Source organism: Dipodomys merriami, unplaced genomic scaffold (assembly GCF_024711535.1).
Source record: "Dipodomys merriami isolate MVZ:Mamm:240054 unplaced genomic scaffold, mDipMer1.0.p SCAF_27, whole genome shotgun sequence".
NCBI classification, from domain to species: domain Eukaryota; kingdom Metazoa; phylum Chordata; class Mammalia; order Rodentia; family Heteromyidae; genus Dipodomys; species Dipodomys merriami.
Window position 1 is genome coordinate 8,052,402 of NW_027204159.1, and position 21,936 is coordinate 8,074,337.

At 36.7% G+C, this 21,936-nt stretch overlaps 1 protein-coding gene and 1 non-coding gene across 13 annotated transcripts in view; both read left to right on the top strand.

The window, feature by feature from the left end:
* Nucleotides 1–21,936, top strand: part of LOC138837419 (protocadherin alpha-C2) — a 218,732-nt gene that overhangs the window by 147,938 nt on the left and 48,858 nt on the right. The window lies entirely within an intron of this gene.
* LOC138837544 (U6atac minor spliceosomal RNA) lies at nucleotides 1,297–1,422 on the top strand. The gene has a single exon (XR_011375347.1). It is a non-coding gene; the product is annotated as a U6atac minor spliceosomal RNA (small nuclear RNA).

The window sequence follows — 21,936 nt, forward strand, 5'->3', positions numbered from 1 at the left end:
TGATCTCTAACAGACTAACATCTAAGTAATACTGAAATGCTTTAGTTTAGGTCTTAAATCTTGACTTCCCAAACATTTGATATGACATGTATATCTCATTGATTTTGGAAGAAAATTATTCAGAAATAAGATCTATGAAGTATTTAGTAGTAGGACTAAGGCACATGCTTTTTCCCAAAATATTTACATAATCAAACTTTATTAAAGGGGATATTTGTGATTTTACTTGACATGAAACAGTGGTGATATTCCCATATTTTGGTCATTCCAGTTGATAAACATGTTTTTAAGAGAAAATAAAATGTGGAAATAAATAAGATATAATTCTTATTATTAAAAGATATTTAACAGTAGACGAGTAGACCATCAATTATAATGCCATCACATTCAAGCTAAAATTAGAATACATCCATACTCCATAGGAAACACAGAGAGGAAGCAACCAACTTAGTATGGCATTTGTCAGAGTACAGGGTAGGCAGGGATGTCTTCCCATTAAGGATATTTAGCAGAATAATTAATCAACAAATTGGGAAACAAGGGGGTGTAAAACTAGAGAATGGGTATTTCAGTCACAGTGAACACCCCAAAAAATGCCTGGAGGAATAAGAAAGCATAGAGGCCAGGCTCAGTGGCTAATGCCTGTAATTCTTGTTACTCAGAGACTAAGATCTGAGGATCATGTTTGGAAGACAGCTTGGGCAGGAAAAGTCTGTGAGACTTTCATCTACAATAAACTACTCAGAAAAAGTCAGAAGTGGGGTTGTGGCTCAAGTGTAGAGCTCTATCCTTGAGCAAACAAGCTCAGGGATGGTGCCCAGGTCCAGAGTTTGAGCCCTAGGACTAGTAAAAAAAAAAAAATAAGCAAGCAAGCAAGCAAGCATAGAGGTGGCTGAAAATAGTTTTATTTAATTGAAGCATACCGTATGTAAGTGCAAGTATTTTGTCAGATTTCCAGGTAAATCAAATCCATTTTGAGGGAATTGAAAGATAATTCAACCTAATGTTGACGATTTTATATTTTATCCTAAGGAGATGGAGAATCAGTAAACATGAAAAGACATCAAAGCAACTATTCCACTAAATATTATCACTTATACATCTTTTGGAAAAAGAAGAAATCATTTGTAATATCAACACCCAAGCATACAAGTACAGTTACAGTATATTTATGTATTTATTATTTATTATGTATATATATATAACTCTTAAAAATACTTCCATGAACATTTAAAATAATTTATTAAGTATGTGGTGTTTTACTATAAAATTAACTTATATTAAAAATAGATTGAAGTATTATATGAGAGGGAAGAAAGTTAACATTCCCTTTGAGAAGGACAGAAGAGACTTTGGATCCTGATAACATACATATGGGTAAGGCATTGCCATCTACTTTGTGGCATCTAATCATCATTCAATAAACCAATTCATAAAGTCAAATTTACTAAAATATACAATTCACCATTTTTGTTTTTGATTTAAAGTCCTACACTATTACAAAGTATTTGTCATCTTAGAAAATGACAATTATAGTGGGACTACAATAACTCAGCTTGTTTCCATATTAAATGGTGACTATATGATAGATGTTTACAATATCTGTGCACACTAGGAGTGGAAAATTGTGAACTTAGAAAATAAAACTATTTCCAATGAATAATTATTTAGATTACTATATAATTAATTAAGCTAAAATCATATCAAAGTCCCTGTATAGTTGATGTGGATCCAAATAATTACACATTTTATATTCACCAGTGGTAAAACAATTAAATGGCCAAGAGAAATGCTCATAAAAGCAGTACGTATGAAATATGTAGGAATACGATTTTAATGAGATGAAAGGGAAAATGGGAACTTTGTTGAATAATATTTAAAAATCTTGCATAAATGTGTGGTGGTATAATGCATTCGTAGACTTTTTTTGTATGTGTATGTGCGTGATGATTCTGGGGCTTAAACTCAGTGTCTGGGCACTGTCCCTGAGCTTTTTTGCTCAAGACTAGTACTCTAGCACTTGAACCACAGTTCTACTTCCAGGTCTTTGATAGTTAATTGGAAATAAGAGTCTCAGGCGCTTCTTGCCCAGGCTGGCTTTGAATCACAAGCCTCAAATTTCAGCCTCCTGAGTAGCTGATGAATACTGCAGGCAGTATTCATCCCTGACCAGCTCATTAGAAAGAATTTTGCAAAATTGTATTTTTCCAAAATTAGCTGGATTTGGTCCTGTGGCAATCATTTTTTTTTAACAAGATTACTATTTTATTTTAACATGGCAAGTTTTTTTCCCCAAAAAAATTACACTTAAAAACAAGCCTGCAAGCCAGCCCAGGCAGAAATTTGTGTAAGACTCTTATCTTCGATTAACCACCAAAAAGCTGCAATTGGAGCTGTGGTTCAAGTGGTAGAGTTCCAACTCTTGAGCAAAAGCTAAGGGGGCAGTGCCCAGGACCTCAGTTCAAGTACCAGTAACAACACACACACACACACACACACACACACACACACACACACACACACACACACACACACACACACACACACACACGAACAAGCATGTGGAAAAAATAGAGTTTAAGTATAGACATTTCAGTAGGTAAATTATACAGTTTCCATTGTACAAGACCAAGCTGGAAGAAGGGAGATTAGACTACTACTAAAATATTCAGTTAAGAAATTATGGAGATTTACACCTAGCTTAGGAAAAAGAAATCTAATATGATTTGAAGGAGAGAATTGGTAGGGTTGTTTCTAAATATGAGGAATACAGTAGAACAACAAATAGAATCTATCAAGGTTATTGGAAATTATGAGTTCAGTTTTGGAAATGTCATCCAAGAAAAGGTGGATATTAGTTGAGTTCACTGATCAGAGAAAGGCTGGATTGCAAAGACTGATTTAATAATATATAAAGTTAATACTAGACGGGACAATGGGGTGTCAATGGAACAATAAACAATGTACAAAGAGATAAGAGAAAGAGAAGACTAAAATCATGTGCAAAGTATTTTAATGTCAGAGAGAATGAAAGTCCACAATATAATAAAGAAATAGTAGGAGATGGAAATAGGATCCAGGGAAGAGTGCTTTATACCAATCAAATGAGGAAAGTTTGCTGGGCACCGGTTACTCAAGCTTGTAATTCTAGCTACCCAGGAGGCTGAGATCTAAGACTTGCCCTTCAAAGCCAGCCCTGGCAGGAGGCCGTGAGACTTTTATCTCCAATTTACCACCAGAAAACCGGAAGTGACGCTGTAGCTCAAGGGGTAGAGTGCTAGCCTTGAGCTGTAGAGCTGAGGGACAGCGCTCAAGCCCAGAGTTCAATGCCCACTAACGATCCCCTCCCCCTGAAAAAGAGGGAAGTTTGAACAGTTGGCTGCAGTTGTAGGAATTCACAGAAATCAAAGAGATCTCTGACATATTCATTATGATGCTGTTGCACACTCTGCCAAAAGCCGCTTCAAAGGGTAAAGATAAGAATTCTCTTATAAGCTTATGTTTAGTTGACAAAGGGTTGGTAAGAGAGAAAAAGTTAGTGATGAGAAAAGTTGGTAATTAAAGGACTGAGTCTTCTTAGGTGGAGTTGAGGATCATGTTTTCTACTTCAAATGATTTATGTTTTATGTATTTGAAGACCACAACTATCCCGGCTACTATAGAAATCTTTTCAGAATTTTTCTAGGTAGAGTAGGATAAAGCATAACTATAGTGTTCTAATTAAATGTGGATTTGGAGTTTATTCCTTTAATTTATGTATTCATACATTCTAAAAGTAACTATCAGATTATTTTGCCTTGAAACACCTTAGCAAGTTTGAGAATTTCTTTGGGAAAGTTCTGGGGTTTCCTACTATTTTTGTATTTTACAACTCTGTTGAAGCTCTGTGGTGGCATTTTTATGTTTCCCCTTAATTGTGAGGTGTGGCTTGAAAACTTCCCTTATTTTTCATAATCATCTGTTTCACTATATAGTTCCTGTAATTTCAGAAACCTCTTTCTGGTCTCAATGCACAATTAATATTGCCTTATTTCTTCTGTAAATGATTGTAATTAAGAGTATTGTCTTAACCTCTCAGAATACTTGAGGATATAATTGTTCTCTGACACAACTGTTTTTGGCAGCCACATTTGGGATCATTTTGGAAAATACTAAAAATACTTTTTATCAAGTCTAATAATTAATTGCAAATTGCAGCTAAGCTAGATTTTTTGCTATTCCCCATTTGAGCACTCAGAAGTAAAATAAATATCCAGGAAGTTAATAAGACAGAGTTTCCCGATTCTGTTCTGTTGATATTTGAAAAATGTAATGTAATACAGAAGTACTTTACATTTGGCTACTTCTCTTCAGAAAGAAAGGTATATTCTAATCTCCTTCAAAGTGTTCTAAGGTTAATGACAGCCTGAATAGATATTTAATTATTAATGTGAATAAGATTAAATGTATCTCCTAAGCCCTTGCCCTCTGTCACTAAGAATTAATTTAAATATTGAGAAGGTTATAGCAGTGCTGTATGTATACTAGTGCACTGTCAGTAACAATTTGTGGCTGTGATGTCTCATAATTTTTGTTCAACTGAAAATCAAATAGTCCTGAATTGTCATGGTATCTCTAGGAAGAACAAAGAGACGCAGAATTTTGAGAGCACCAGCTTGTGCTTTTTATATGGTATTATTCATAATCTATTGTCCTTGGGCTCACAAGTGTTCTCATATTGAGTTTACCACCAAACAAGAATTAGTTTCTGTGTAATAAGAAGTAGTTTATGCTTTTATTTAAAGGTTTGATATTTACATAAGCAGATGAGTCAATTATGTAATTTTTTATCTTTAATTTTGAATATTTCGTGTCCCATCTGCTTTACTTACTTAAGACACATTGTTTTCATTCTTGCAATTCATTTATCAATTAGTAAATAATTCTTTAGAAAATCTCTATGGCAAAGTATATTCCTAGGGTGGTCTGATTGAACTTAAGAGCTTTTTTCTTTTTTTAGTTTTTATGACAGATGAATATTCTCTTCTTGGACACTTAGTTTGGAGTATTTATAACATCAACAATTTAATTTATATCTAAGGTATAAAATTATTACTAAGAAGCTGTAAATCCCAAATACCTTGGATATTAAATCTAAATTTAAAAAGAACTAACTATATGCAATTAAGGCAAAGAAATCTCTCTCTCTCTCTCTCTCTCTCTCTCTCTCTCTCTCTTTCTCTCTCTGTGTGTGTGTGTGTGTGTGTGTGTGTCTGTGTTTGTGTCTGTGTGTCAGTGTGCCGCTATTAGGGCTTGAACTCAAGGCCTGATCACTATCCCTTAGCTATTTTCACTCACGGCTGGTGCTCTTCCACTTGAATCACAGATCCACTTGTGGTGTTTGGTGGTTACTTGGAGATAAGATTCTCATAGACTTTTCTACCCTGTCTGGCTTTGAACCGCAACCCTCAGATCTCAACCTCCTGAGTAGCTAGGATTGCAGTCATGAGCTACTGGAGCCTGGTGATGTTGCAGTTTTATGAATTTGCAGATTGGCTATGTAGGTGCTTCAACTTGGTTCCACTTTTAAAATTTGCTCTGGCTATTGTAGGATATTCCAGAATTGGCTTATCAATTCCTACAAAAATATTACTAGATCTATAGATCTAAAGATCAATTTGGGGAGATATGACATCTAAACATTGAGACTTTGTTTCATGATCATATATTCTTTAATTTATTTGACTTTGTTTCATAATCATATATTCTTATACCATATATTCTTTTTTTAATTTAATTTAATTTTATTTGAGAGCATGCTGTACAGAGGGGTCATATATTCTTATATATATCATATATTTGACTTTGTTTCATGATCATATATTCTTTCATTTATTTGAGTAAAAATTTCTCTCAGTAATGTTCAGTAGTTATTAGGGTTGAAAGTTGTTAACTTATTCCTCAATATTTTATAGTTTTAAAATGATAAATGAACTTTAATTTTTTTCCTTTTTCAATTCATTTGCTAGCATATAAAGCACAGTTATGTATCTATAAGCACAAGACTTAAAGATTCCTTGGAATTTTATCAGTAAAGAATCACATCATTTGTCAGTATAACATGTGGAGGAGATGGGGACAAACAAGTCGTTTAAGGATTCAGGTGGACCTGTTGCAACAAGGAAAATTACAAAATGTCATGTCAAAGCAAGCTTTACAATGTCGGTGTGTGTGTGGGGGGAGGGGGGTATGATTGGGTGGGGGGGAGGGGGGAGGCTGGGAAGGGAGGTGAAGGGTAAACAAAGGAGGAGGCTGCAATGCTTGGTAAGAAATGTATGCATTATCCTGCCAATGTAATTGTAACCCCTCTGTACAGTATGTTCTCAAATAAAATTAAATTAAATTAAAAAAAAAAGAATCACATCATTTGCAAATAGACACATTTGTTCCTTTTTATCTTTTATACTCATTTCTTTTTTAATAAAAAATAATTTATTGTCAACAAAGGCAATATATACAACAGGACAACAGGTGAAAGGAAGAATGGGTGAATGGATGACTTTTCAGGGACGCAGTGGGAAGAGGTAATGGAGGCTTCCTGGTGGAGAAGCCTGAACAAGTTGGGGAGGAGGTGTCCCCCCGAGGTGTGGGACTCAGTTCAAACCCCGCTGTGACCACCTCTGCATAAGGCACTGCGCCAGGGGAGAATGGTAGGGGGCTAAACATGGGTGGGAGGAGGTGGAGGGGTCACAAATGATTGGGATGGATGTTCTCCACAGGCCCAATGCCCCATCTTACAACAGCGCCAGCCAGCACTGCCTACCTCGGGGGCCTGGCCTCAGACCCAGCGAAGGGCCCACACCTTCCAGTGCCCCAAAGTGATGGAGATGATGCTGTCCGCCTGCCCCTCCACCCTGCCTGATAGCATTATTTCTTTATATTACTTCATTACAGTGGCTAAGAACTCTAGCACAATATGAATAGAAGAAGTGAGCGTGAACATCCTTACCTTACTACTTATAGTTAGAGGGAAAGAGTTCCCCTTTTCCCAGTAAGCATGAGGTTAGCCATAGAGTCTTCTTAACTATTTTATTAAATTGGGGAAGTTCCCTTTTATTTCTTGTTTAGTTGGTAAGAGTTTTCTCATGAGTACTCGCTGATTTTTTTTTGTTTGTTTGTTTTTGGGTCGGTTGTGGGGCTTGAACTCTGGGCTTGGGCACTATCCCTGTGCTCTTCAGCTAAAGGTGAGCCTCTATCACTTGAGCCACAACACCACTTCTGGTTTTTTTTCTAGTGGTTTATTGGAGATAAGAGTCTCACGGACTTTGCTGCCTGGGCTGGCTTTGAACCGTGATCCTCAGATCTCAGCCTCCTGAGTAGCTAGGATTACAGGCATGAGCCATCAGCACCCGTCTCTACTTGCTGAATTTCGTTAAGTACTTGCTCTCTTACCTATTGAAATGAGCATACAGGTTGCTTCCTTATCCTATTAATGTGTTGGTTACATTTGTTTCCCAACATGTTTTGCATTCCTTAAATAAACTCCATGTGGCTGTTAATATTCTCTCATCTTTGACTGGGATTGTATCTCAGTGGAACAACAAATGCTAAACATATCTGAGACCTTGGGTTCAATCCTCAGCATTCACCCAGAATAGTCTCTTGTTTTTAATATCTGTATAATCTGTAGTGACAATATTTTCTCTCTCTCTCTCTCTCTCCCTCCCCCTTCTCTCTCATTGTTCTGGATAAGGATTCATAAGCTTTGCTTGTATTTTTCAGGAGCCAGCTTTGGCTTTATTGACATATCCTCTATTGTTTATTTTATTTTTTATTTATTTATTTATTTTTTGGTTGGCTGTGGGGCTTGAACTCTGGGCCTGGGCGCTGTCCCCCAGCTCTTCACTTGAGCTACAGCCCCACTTCCAGTTTTCTGGTGGTTTATTGGAGAGAGGAGTCTCACGGTCTCTCCTGCCTGGGCTGGCTTTGAACCTCGATCCTCAGATCTCAGCCTCCTGAGTAGCTAGGATTACAGGCGTGAGCCAACAGGGCCCGGCTATTGTTTATTTTTTTATTTCACTTATTTCTGCTTGATCTTTTCTTTATTTGGGGGATTTTGCTTTGTTCTTTTTTAGGTTCTTTAGATTTATTCTTAGATAATTGATTTATATAATTATTTTAATAAAGTTAAAGCTATAAATTTATCTCTAAGAACTGCTTTATCTAGCAAATTTTGACAAATCCTTTTTGTTTTTCATCATTTGAAAGTATGTTCTAATTGCTTTTAGGATTTACTTTTTATTTATTGTTTACTTAGAACTGAGTTCAAACTTATAAATGTTTGTGATTTTACTAGATATCTTCTTGCACTTGATTTCTAGTCTAATGCTTTTTTGGGGAGACAGAATATACTCTTGCATAATTTCAATCTTTTATAGTTTATTTAGATTTGTTATATAGTCCAAAAGTATGTCTATCTTGGAGAACCTTCCAAGTGCATTTGGAAAAGATTTATTTTGTGCTGTTAAGTATAAGGAATTATAAATATAATTATACTATACTTTCATGTCTCTACTAATTTTTTTGGCTATATATTCTATCAAGTACTTAAAGAACAGTGTTAAAATATCATATTTTACCTCTCAATTTGTGTCTATTTTTTACTTGAGGTAATTTGAAGCTGTGTTACTATGCATACTTAATTATAATTTTTATAATTTACTTATTTTTGGTACTTTTATCATGAAAAAATCTCTTTTTGGGCTTGTTGTTGTTCTTGTCAAACATATTTTACCTGGCATTAATGTGGAACATTTAGTCACATTCTTACTATTTCTACGGTATCACCTTAAAAATTCTTCTCTCCAGGGTAGATGTGGAGGTGTGAGGGAAAACAAAGGAGGCAACGATGCTCAATAGGAAATGTACTCATTACCTTGCTCATGTAACTGTAACTCCTCTGTACAGTATTTTTACAATAAAAACATACAAAAAATTCATCTCTCCTCCCCCTCTCTCTCCTGGCTTTTAAATTCAGGAATTTTTATTTTCTAGGCCATGTCATAAGCCATGTCATAACCCATTGTTTGTTTAAAGTGTGCCTTTATAGAAAGCATATTGATAGAGCTTGCTGATTTTTTTTTAATGTGGTAGTACTGACATTTGAACTTAGGGACTGGACACTGTCCCTGAGCTTTTTTGCTCAGGGCCAACACTTGAGCCAAAGCTATACTTCCAGCTTTTGAGGTGAAGATTTTCCTGCCTGCCTGGCTTGGAAGTGCAGTACTCAGATCTCAGCCTCCTGAATAGTTACGATTGCAGACACGAGCCATTGGTGCCCAGCAATCTTGCTGGTTTTTTTTTGTTAAATAAGTTTGGATATTCTTTGTTCTCTAATAGCAGTGTTTAGTCCATTAACATTAGTGTAATTATTGACATTTGGATTTTTGTCATCCAATATATTGTTTTCTGTTAGTTTCCTCTTTTTTTGTTCTCCTGTCATCCTCTCAAACCTGTTGTCTTTTGAATTATTATGATATTTATTAGAATCCATTTTAGGTTTAGTGTACAACTATTTTTAGATATATCTATTTACATTGTTGTGGTTGTAAAGAATATATATGTGAGTATATATATATATATATATATATATATGGAATATATAAGGAATATATATGCTTATATACATGATATTATGATTATTACATTGTGGAGACACTTCTTTCTGTTTTATCTTGGAAGGGTGTTCATAATTTTGATTAGACTTAGAATGCAAACTCTTTTTTGCTTATTCTGGGTAATGGTTCAAATCTGAGTTTAGTTCTTTTAACTTCAGGCGTAGCTATTTTTGATTAAGGTATCAGGAAAGATGTGTGAGAAATTATGTACACAATTTAAAAATTCTCCTTATGTGGTTTCTACACACAAAGATTCCTTTCCAACAATTTTCATTGTGCCTAGCTCTACCTTACTCCTTGGGCCAGAGAAACTGAAGACTATCTACCAAGGTTTTAACCTACTCATACTGTGTGCCACAACTTCAATTTGCCTCTGTCCAAAACGACAAACACAGAAACTATATGTCATCCCTTTCTTTTATTTTTGGTGCCCTTCTTCCTCAAATATGCTTACTTTTGCTTTCATTATTCTCCTATATCTGTGGGGGATACAGTCTAAGATATTTTATAGGCCCCAAAACTACATATGGTATCAAACCTTACACAAGCATGCTTGGAGATGTTATAGATTTAGTTTAAGACCTTTATAATAAAATAACCATGATAAAGAAAATCACGAATTTTGACTTCTCAGTGTTTCAAAAGTTATGTTTATATAATTATATGTAATTAGTAATAACACTATATCTAAGAACAATATATATATTTTAATTAAAAATGTTTTTTTGAGAAGGGAGTCTCTTTGGGAAGAAGGTGGCCAGTGGGAAGGAGAAAAAGTCAAGAGAGGGTAATGATCAAACAGGATTCATTTCAGGGATGCAAAGCTGGCTCAATATATGCAAATCAATTAATATAATTCATCACATCAACAAGAGCAAGGATAAGAATCACATGGTTACCTCAATAGATGCAGAAAAAGCATTTGACAAGATCCAACACCCCTTTATGATGAAGGTTCTGGAAAAATTAGGAACCCATGGAACATTCCTCAATACAATAAAGGCTGTATATAACAAACTTACAGCCAGCATTATAAATTTAGTGGTGAAAAACTAAAGCCACTTCCTCTTAACTCAGGAATGAGACAAGGATGTCTATTCTGTCCACTTCTCTTCAATCTAGTATTAGAATGCCTAGTTACAGCAATAAGACAAGATGCAAACATAAAGGGCATCCAAATAGGGAAAAATTAAGTAAAACTCTCCCTCTTTGTCAGATGACATGATCTTGTATTTAAAGAGTCCCACGAACTCCATTCCCAAATTACTCAACCTGATTCAAAACTTTGGCAAAGTAGCAGGTTATAAAATTAACTCCCAAAAATCAATGGCTTTTCTGTATGCAAACAATGAGAAAAGTGTGGCTGAAATTAGGAAAGCAACTCCATTCGTAATAGCCCCACAAAAAATAAAATACCTATGAATTAACTTAACCAAAGAAGTGAAGGACCTCTATGATGAAAACTTTAAAAACCTGACAAAGGAAATCAAAACAGAACTTAGAAAGTGGCAAAACCTCCCATGCTCCTGGATTGGAAGGATCAACATCATGAAAATGGCCATACTTCCCAAGGCTATCTACAAATTCAATGCAATTCCCATCAATATTCCAACCTCATTCTTCAAGGAAATAGAAGAGGCGATCCAAAAATTCATATGGAACAATAAAAGACCCTGAATAGCAAAAATGATCCTTAACAGAAATAACGGTGCTGGAGGAATATCAATACCAAATTTCAAACTCTACTATAAAGCCATAGTAATCAAAACAGCTTGGTACTGGCACAAGAACAGATCTCAGGACCAATGGAATAGAATTGAAAACAGAAATGAACCTACAGACCTATGGCCATCTAATCTTTGATAAGGGAGCTAAAAAAATAGAATGGAAGAAAGACAGCCTCTTCAGTAAATGGTGCTGGCAAAATTGGTTAACTACTTGTAGAAAACTAAAGCTAGATCCTTATATATCACCCTGCACCAGAATCAACTCCAAATGGATCAAAGACCTTGAACTCAAAGCAGACACTCTGAAAACATTACAGGATGGAATAGGAGAAACCCTAGGTCTCCTTGGCACAGGCCAAAATTTTCTTAATAGAGACCCAGAAACACCACAAATCAAAGAAAGGTTGGACAAATGGGATTGCATGAAATTGCAGAGCTTCTGCATGACAAAGGACATAGCTAGCAAGATCAATAGAAAGCCCACGGATTGGGAGAAGATCTTCACTAGCCATACAACGGACAAGGGTCTCATATCTAAAATATACCTGGAACTCAAAAAATTAAATCCCCCAACAACAAATCTTCAAAGAAACAACTGCCCAATAAATAAGTGGGCTAAAGACTTAAAGAGAAACTTCTCTGAAGAGGAAAGAAGGATGGCCAATAGACACATGAAGAAATGCTCAACCTCCCTAGCCATAAAAGAAGCGCGAATCAGAACAACATTGAGATACCAGCTCACCCCAGTTAGAATGGCTATAATCAAGAACTCTAATAACAACAGATGCTGGAGGGGATGTGGACAGAAGGAAACCTTACTGCATTGTTGGGAGTTCAACCACTTTGGAAAGCAGTCTGGAGGTTCATCAAAAGACTCCACATAGGCTGGGAAGTTGGCTCAGTGGTAGAGCGCTTACCTTGCATGCCTGAGGCCCTGGGTTCGATTCCTCAGCACCACATAAGAAAAAAAGCCGGAAGTGGTGCTGTGGCTCAAGTGGTAGGGCACTAGCCTTGAGCTGAAGAGCTGAGAGACAGTGCTCAGGCCCAGAGTTCAGGCCCCACAACCGGACCAAAAAATTAAAAAAAAAAAAAAAAAAAAGACTCCACATAGAGCTCCCTTATGACCCAGCAATCCCACTTTTGGGCATTTACCCAAGCTACCATTATTATTATTATTATTATTATTATTATTATTATTATTATTATTATTATTATTATTATTATTATTGCAGCATTATTTACCATAGCTAAGTTATGGAACCAACCCAGATGCCCCTCAGTAGATGAATGGATCAAGAAAATGTGATATATATACACAATGGAATTCTATGCCTCTGTCAGAAAGAATGACATTGCCCCATTTATTAGGAAATGGAAAGACTTGGAAAAAATTATATTAAGTGAAGTAAGTCAGGTGCATAGAAACATAGGTCCCATAGTTTCCCTTATTTGAAATAACTAGTATATGTCTGAGACAAGTAGAAAAGGTCAGATAAGTTGATGTTAGGTGAAAGGAACCCCAAGATAAGTATTCAGATGTTTTCTTCTTTCATGTGATTGTTTCTAACATATTTATAAGATGATTTCTTTGTTGCTTTGTATGTCCCTCCCCCATGATATAATCCCTGCTTTCACTGTATTTGATGTTGGTATAATTTGTGGAGGGGAAGGGAAAAAACAAATCATTTAAATAGGAATACAGGTGGATCCATTGCAACGACGAGATGTACAAGTCGTTATGTTGAAAAACGAACTTCACAACTTTGGTGGTGATGGGGGGGGGGGAAGAGCGGGGAGGGGCGATGGGAAGGGATAGGAAGGAGAAACAAAGGAGGAGGCAACAATGCTTGATAAGAAATGTACTCATTATCTTGCCCATGTAATTGTAACTCCTCTGTACAGTATTTTCACAAAAAAAAAAGTTAAAAATGTGATACAAAGAGAAGCCAGTCCAAAAATATTGAATTGCTATAAAATGTAAATGATCATCACACCTATTAGAAATATGATGCTGACAGATTTCTCCCTTCCCTTCCTTCCTCTCCCCTCTCTCCCCTTCCCCTTCCTTCCCTTTTCTCCCCTTTCTTTCCCTTCTTTTCTTCTGGTCCTGGGTGAAGTTCCTGAGATATGTCTCTTTAAAGACTAGTGCTCTACCACGGACCCACAGCTCCACTTCCTACTCTTTTTTCCTTCTCTTCCCCTTTCCCCTCCTTCCTTCCATTTCCTCTTCTCCTTCCTTTTTTCCTGCCCTCTGCCCTCCTTCCTTCCTTGCTTGCTTCTGTCTTTCCTTCCTTTATTCCTTTCTGTCTTTCTTCTGGTCCTGGGGCTTAAATTCAGGGCCTGGATGCAATCCCTGAGCTATGTTTGCTCAAGGCTAGTGCTCTACCACTGAGCCACAGCTCCACTTTTCACTTATTTGTTAACTGGAGGTTAGCGTCTCCTGGAGGGCTGGGAATGTGGCTTAGTGGTAGACTGCCTGCCTAGCATGCATGAAGCCCTGGGTTTGATTCCTCAGCACCACATAATCAGAAAGAACTGGAAGTGGCACTGTGGCTCAAGTGATTGAGTGCTAGCCTTTGAACAGATAAAGATCAGAGACTTCATCCTGAGCAAAAGAAGCTCAGGGACAGTGCCCAGGCCCTGGGGTTCAATCCCCAGGACTGACAAAAAAAAAAAAAGTCTCATGGACTTTCCTGCCTGGGTTAACTTTGAATCTTGATCTTCAGATCTCAACCTTCTGAGTAGCTAGGATTAGAGGCATGAGCCACCATCACCTACCTTGATAGACTTTCTGGACATAGGGTTTCCACAAATCTTTGATTTGCAAAATCAAGCAAACAAAAAAAGTGTACTATCCATGCAGGATTTTATTGTACAACAAAAATGAAGCAAAATAAAATAAAGTATGCCTGGAGATAATTTTATTCCATACATATATGGTAAAATTTAATTTGTGAATTAGGTACACTGAGAGAATAAAAACAATAACTTGAAACAGACATTATACAATAAAAGTTATGTGAATGTTTTCTCTCATTTCTCAGATATCTTATTATTCTGTACAGTATTTTCAGACCATGGTTGACCACAGGCAACTGACACTGTGGAACATGAAACCATGGATGAAGGGGACTGTTGTACTGTCAAGAGCCTGCTGAGAGTTGATAGTTGCTTTGAGTAACTGACATGTAACAATTGTACATATGTACAAGATAGTATAATATTTCAATGTATTTATATAATATATAGTGGTCAGCTTAGAATAATAGCAAATTCATTACCATATTTATTATTTGTTTTCCTTGAGGACACTCAAAATCCTTTCTTTTGTTATGTAAAAATGGACAATTAATAATTGTTAACTACCCTTACTCTACTATAAAACACTAGAATTTACAATTATTTTCTATTGTTTAGTGAAACTCTCCTTCTTTGGTCCAGAGGCTTTTTTAAGACTACTTAGACCTGATGTTTTAACCTTTTGATTAAATATGTCATTTATCAGAATTTAATGATTATTTTTTGATAACAGGTCAAATGAATATTTATATAATTAGGTATCAATGAACATACATTCTTAAAGTTATAATTTTAAATCCACAACATTAGTCAGCTTAAGTAAAATAAATCCAAAGAAGTGTGCTGAATTTCTAGTGAGGTTATAGACATCATACAATATAAATTATAAATTGAGACTCTTATTAAAGAAAACAAAATATTTTGGTAGACATCTTATGTTTCTTTATAACACTATGAACTAAGACTTTTGGAGACAAATCAGAAGTAAATGAATTGGCTTATTTAGCATTAAACAGATATAAAATTTAAGGAAACATATTGGTATGTCTAACTAAAATTTAAATATGAATGCAGTGTGTGTGTGTGTGTGTGTGTGTGTGTGTGTGTGTGTGTGTGTGTTTGTGTGTGTGTGTGTGTGTGTGTGTGTGTGTGTGCTGGTCCTAGAGCTTGAACTCAAAATCTGGGCACTGTCCCTGAGCTTTTTTTTTTTTTTTTTTCCACAAGGTGAGCTACTGCTTCACTTCCAACTTTTGGTGGTTAACTGCAGATAAGATTCTCATGGATGGGGCTGGGAAGGCGGCTCAGTGGTAGAGTGCTTGCCTTGCATGCTTGAGGCCCTGGGGTCGATTCCTCAGCACCACATAAGCAAAAAGAAAAAAGCCGGAAGTGGCGCTGTGGCTCAGGTGGTAGAGCACTAGCCTTGAGCTGAAGAGCTGAGGGCCAGCGCCCAAGCCCAGAGTTCAGGCCCCACTACCGGACCCCCCCCCCCAAAAAAAAAAGATTCTCATGGACTTCCCACCTGGGCAGTCTTTGAATCACAATCCTCAGATCTCCTGCGTAGCTAGGATTATAGGGGTGAGTCTCTGGCATCTGGCTAAATGTGACTACTTTTAACTGAGCACCTCTCAGACCAAACATATAAACATCTGTATGAACACACTTTCAGAAATACACATAAATATTCAACTGTGGAGTAAAGATATGATATTCATTGTATATATCATCTGTACAATGAGTATTATAGATCTGTACAATGAATATAATGTCTTATTCTATTACAGATTATCTGTAAAATGACTATTGTGTCACTTTTACTAAGAAGGAAGTACTGTATGTAATACTAACATAGAAGGATGTACATATATGATGATATATGTTAAGTAAAAATTAAAAATAAAAATAAAACTCTGCAATAATGTATAGAGTATACTTCGTAAAATCTCTCTCTCTCTCTCTTTCTCTCTCTCTATGTGTGTGTGTGTACACACATAAGTGAAAATTTAGAAGGATATACAATTATCTGTTAGAAGCCTAACTATGGGAGAATGTGATTTTAAAAGACTTTTAACTTTCAGGATTCTTAGCAATTCTGTATAAATTGAATTTGGTTTAAGTGTATGTATTTTTTAAGCTAGGCACTGTTGACTCATGCCTGTGATCCTAGCTACTCTGTAGACTGAGATCTGAGGATCATGATTCCAAACCAGCCTGGGAAGGAAAGTCTATGAGACTCATCTCCAATTAAACACCAAAAAGCTGGAAGTAGAAGGTGTGGCTCAAGTGGTAGAGCACGAGTTTTGAGCAAAAATGCTCAAGGACAATGCCCAGGCCCTGAGTTTAAACCTCAGGACCACAGACCAAAAAAGAAAAAAAGAATGTATGTTTTAAATATTCTTCAACCTAAATAAAATAGGAGGCCAATTAGAAAATAAAAATAAATTACAGGAAACCCCCAGCCTGACTTTTTCAATATAGTTGTTACTTTGTAAATGAATTATCATGTGCCATTATTTACCCCTAGAAATGACTTGATATAATTTGAAAGTCTCTATTTCTTCAATTCCTGCCAACTTAAGAAGCCCTAAACTCTCATATTCCATAAAGCATAGCCATTTGATATATCTTGTGAGTACATTGATTTATGAACCAATAAATGTTTTATATCCAGTTGAAATTTTAAATGAACATATGATAATTGGATCAAAGGAATAGTAGTTCAGTTTGAGAGTACTGTAGCAAACCAGTCATGGGAGGCTATGATGAAATATTAATTACAAAGGATATTGAATATCCAAGAGTGACAACTCTGTTGTAATAGATGTAACACTGAATTCGAAAGTGGGTGAGAATTTCACTTGAAATCAACTTTATACATCTAGCAAAATATCAACTCATTCATTACCCCCAAATTATGTTTCGTCTACTAAATTGATTAGAGAATTGACCAATAGATTTAAATTAAATAATAAATTAAAATAAATTATTAGTTAATTTCAGAGGGTTTTTAAAAATATTTTTCCTATTTTGTACTGAAAAGTTATATTCAGTTGTCATGAACCAAGATATGGTGTTGTAGTTGCACCAAGTTAAATGGCATTAAGATCTTTGAGACCCTTTCATTCAAAGCTGCTTATAGAATAAGTCCCAGATTTTTTCTTGGTTATTTCAGTTATTTCTTTTGATTGGGATAGAAAATAAAACATAGAAGCAAAACCAAAGAATATGTAGGTCATTTCTAAATAACTTTAATAAAATGAGCTTTGATACTGAAAGATTTTTGGGTACCATTGATTATCTCATCAAAATGTCTTCAAGTGTCTTCTAACATTCATAAAACAGTACATTTTAACTGAGATAATCTAGAGGATTCGTATTCTACCCACATTTTTTGTTGCACATATAATTACTAAGAGAATTATGTAACAAAATTTATCATGAGAAGTAGACAAATGGCATTTATACTTGAAAAATAACTTATCTGTAAAAATCTACCACTGACATAGAATGTTGTAGACTGAGTAATAGTAATGAAAGAAGAGGTTGGTAAATAAAAAATAAATTTTTCTACAGCATGATTTTACTAAAGCCAGCCATTTAAAACATATACAAAGGATCTAATTGAAATCTTTAAAAGTAAACTTACAATTAGGAAGAAAACTGAATAGAATTCCATGTAAAAATACTTGAGGCTGGGAATGTGACTCAGTGGTAGAGTGCTTGCCTTGCATGCATGAGGCCCTGGGTTTGATTCCTCAGCATTATATAATCAGAAAAAAACGGAAGTGACGTTGTGGCTCAAGTGGTAGAGTGCTAGCTTTGAGCTGAAGAGCTCAGCAGCCAGGCCCCTGACTGACAAAAAAAACAAAAAATACTTGAAATCAATAGTTTGTGACCAATAACAACATTAATATTCTGAGTGTGTAAGTGTGTGTGTGTGTGTGTGTGTGTGTGTGTGTGTGTGTGTGTGTGAGAGAGAGAGAGAGAGAGAGAGAGAGAGAGAGAGAGAGAGAGAGAGAGAGTGACTCTTGGGGCTTGAACTCAGGGTCTAGGTGCCATTCCTGACATTTTAAGTTTTGTTCAAGGCTAGTGTTTAGACCACAGCTTCAGTTCTTGCTTTTGTGGGTATTAATTGGAGATAAGAGTTTCACAGACTTTCTTTCCTAGGCTGGTTTTAAACCACAATCTTCAGTATGCAGCCTCTTGAGTAGCTAGGATTATAGGCATGAGCCACTGCTGTGTGGCTAACAATAAGATTTTTGTTTTGTTTTGTTTTTGTTGGTCATGGGTCTTGAACTCTGAGCCTGGGTGCTGTCCCTGAGCAATTCAGCTCAAGGTGAGTGCACTATCACTTGAGCCACAGTGCCACTTACAGTTTTCTGGTGGTTAATTGGCAATAAGAGTCTCACGGGCTTTCCTGCTTGAGCTGGCTTTGAACCGTGATCCTCAGATCTCAGCCTCCTGAACAGTTAGGATTACAAGCGTGAGCTACCGGTGCTCGGCTCACAATTGGATTCTTAATTGGGGGCTAGGAATGTGGCTTAGTGGTAAGAGTGCTTGCCTAGTATGCATGAAGCTCTGGGTATGATTCTTCAGTACCACATAAGCAGAAAAACCAGAAGTGGAGCTGTGGTTCAAATAGTAGAGCGCAAGGGCTGGGAAGGTGGCTCAGTGGTAGAGCGCTTGCCTTGCATGCATGAGGCCCTGGGTTCGATTCCTCAGCACCACATAAGCAGAAAAAAAAAGCCGGAAGTAGCGCTGTGGCTCAAGTGGTAGAGTGCTAGCCTTGAGCTGAAGAGGTGAGGGACAGCGCCCAGGCCCAGAGCTCAGGCCCCATGATCGGACCACCCCCACCCCCCCCAAAAAAAAATAGTACAGCGCTAGACTTGAGCACAGAGAGGTTCAGGGACAAAGCCCACTCCCTGAGTTCAAGCCCCAGGACCAACCAAAAAAAATTTTCTTAATTGAGAATACAGGTGTAGTGGTCAGTTGTCATGTTAAACAGTTAAAAAAAAACAGAGAAATGAGTGTCTGGGAATATGGTATAGTTCTAGAACATTTGCTTAGCATGTGAGTGGTCCTGGGTTCAACTCTAATACTAGGAACAGAAAGAAAGGCCAATCTTATTAGGCTGGTCATTACTCTAAATACTTGATACTCTGAAAATATGACTAGATGATTTGGGGAATTGTACAGGGTTTTTTTTTCTTTTTTGTCTTCTAAGCAACAAATACAATGAATGGTATAGAAAGTAGAACCTGGGCTCTCTTTAAACTAAGCTCAAGTCCTAGCTTGAAAACCAGTTCAAGTTCAAAGTGCCTTGCGACAGGCCAGCTCAGCCAGAGCACTGGGACCAACAGGACACGAGTCGGCGAAGTGACAAACAGACACAGAGTCAAAAGAGTTGCATCTGAGTGTATCTTTATTAAGGAGAATTAACATTTTTATACAGTGTGTGATTGTGACATGGATTCTTTGTTTATTTAAGCATGTAATCAATTTTTTAAAAAAGGAAAGCATTAATGGGTTACATGAAAATTGATGACTATCCCACCAACTGTTTAAGCTAAGTGGAGTGAAACAAGTCTAGCATATTGTTTAATACAATGCATCATCTATTCAGCCTTTTTATGTTTAATAATTAACAAACCTAAGACAGGGCTGTACTTATATTGTACTTTTTATTTTTTCCATAAATTTTCAAGTCCCTTTGAAATCATCCTAAAAACCACTTCCAGGTTGAGTCAGCCATTCTCCATATCCTATGATTTTAATCCCAATATTTGTTCACATAAATTTCTAATTGTTGCCGGGCGCTGGTGGCTCACGCCTGTAATCCTAGCTACTCAGGAGGCTGAGATCTGAGGATCGCGGTTCAAAGCCAGCCCGGGCAGGAGAGACCATGAGACTCCTATCTCCAATAAACCACCAGAAAACCGGAAGTGGCACTGTAGCTCAAGTGGTAGAGCGCTCGCCTTGAGCTGAAGAGTTGAGGGACAGCGCCCAGGCCCAGCGTTCAAGCCCCACAACCGACAAAAAAAATAAAAATAAAAATAAAAATAAAAAAAAATTTCTAATTGTTAGTTTAAACTATCTTGTTATTTTGATAATAAACACCATAATGGTCTAGATCTACCTAATCTTTGCATAAAATCTAATGAGTACCAAGATACTCTTTAATCCATCTATTTCCATCTTTATAAGGTCCTGCATATGGCAATGGTTCATCTTTCAGCTCAGGAAATGTGATGTCACTAACTTTATATTTTGTGGGAAACCACCATCTATTCCCTATAAAGTAAGCTGGACTAAACTTAGTCATAACTGTTGGGGGAATCTTTCTTTTTCTTTTATTATTAGGGGTCCCTTTTTCTAGAACTCTCTGTGTTTTTGGGATAACTCCTTCAGGTTTAGTTTAATTCATTAATTCTGCCTGTTGTAACATATCTGGAAATTTTAAATTTCTATATTTACTATGAGTGAGCCGCAAAACTGCTTGTGAAGTTGCAGGAGGTTCTGGAGACAGCGTCACATCAGATGATACATTGATTGGGGCATTGTCCACATCTAATCTTTGGTCCTAGTCTTTATTATTCAGAGAAGTCGTCTCTATTGGACTGGAAAGAAACAACATGCCCTGTTCGCAGATCAATAGAAAAATAGCCAAAATGAGAATAAAGGCAATGAATGTACAGCCAAGAAGAATATAATAAGGATAAAGGTAGAGGCAATAAAGGTGCAGCCAAGTGTATAGGACGCCTTGAATCAACAACCCCTTCTTGCAGGCATGCTTCCTTCAAGCTTGCTTTGCCTGGTGTGGTCTCACGCAGACTCCACAGGAGGTGGTGGCGTGGCAGTGCCTCAACCATTTTCTATCATGTATGTATGTATGTATCCTATCAATCTGTCCAGCTATTGGTAACACAACTTGTTACCTCTTAGTTTTAAGTCATTGATAAAATGTTGAATAGGATGAGAACAAGATGGATACTTGTAGTCCTCCATTAGAATTTCAGGTTTCCATTTTGCAGAATTCCTACTGTCCAGGTTGAGGTACCCCATTAAAAGATTAATAAATGTACTTGGGGCACTGTTCAAACAATTTTAAGTCACCTAACTGTGCTTGTGTATATATAGACAGAAATACATAAACATATGTAGAAATTAATGAATATGTTGGCTAAAACCCACTTGGAAACATTGGGTACAGGATGTTATTCAATGCCAAATTCCATTTTTATGTTATTCTGTGGCTAAAATCCCAACAATTACAAAAGAGAAACAGGGCCAAAGTTTTCTATTGAAAGAAGAGGGCCAAAGTAATGAATGGAAACTTGGAAAGATTTTAATGCCAGTATTAGAAGCCAGAAATTAGCTTACATACAAACTTATGAATTTGGGGCATGCACTGAATCTCACATAGAACACTGATACTAATTTTATTTTATTTTATTTATTTTTTGGGGGGGGTCCGGTCATGGGGCCTAAACTCTGTGCCTGGGCGCTGTCCCTCAGCTCTTCAGCTCAAGGCTAGCACTTTACCACTTGAGCCATAGTGCCACTTCCAGCTTTTTTCTTTTTGCTTATGTGGTGCTGAGGAATCGAACCCAGGGCCTCAGGCATGCAAGGCAATCGCTCTACCACTGAGCCACCTTCCCAGCCCCCTGATACTAATTTTAGGGAAATAAAAATATTGCTTATCCTACACAGTTGAGATTCTTAGTCCAAAGTAGCTTAACCTGAAGTTGGAACGGCCC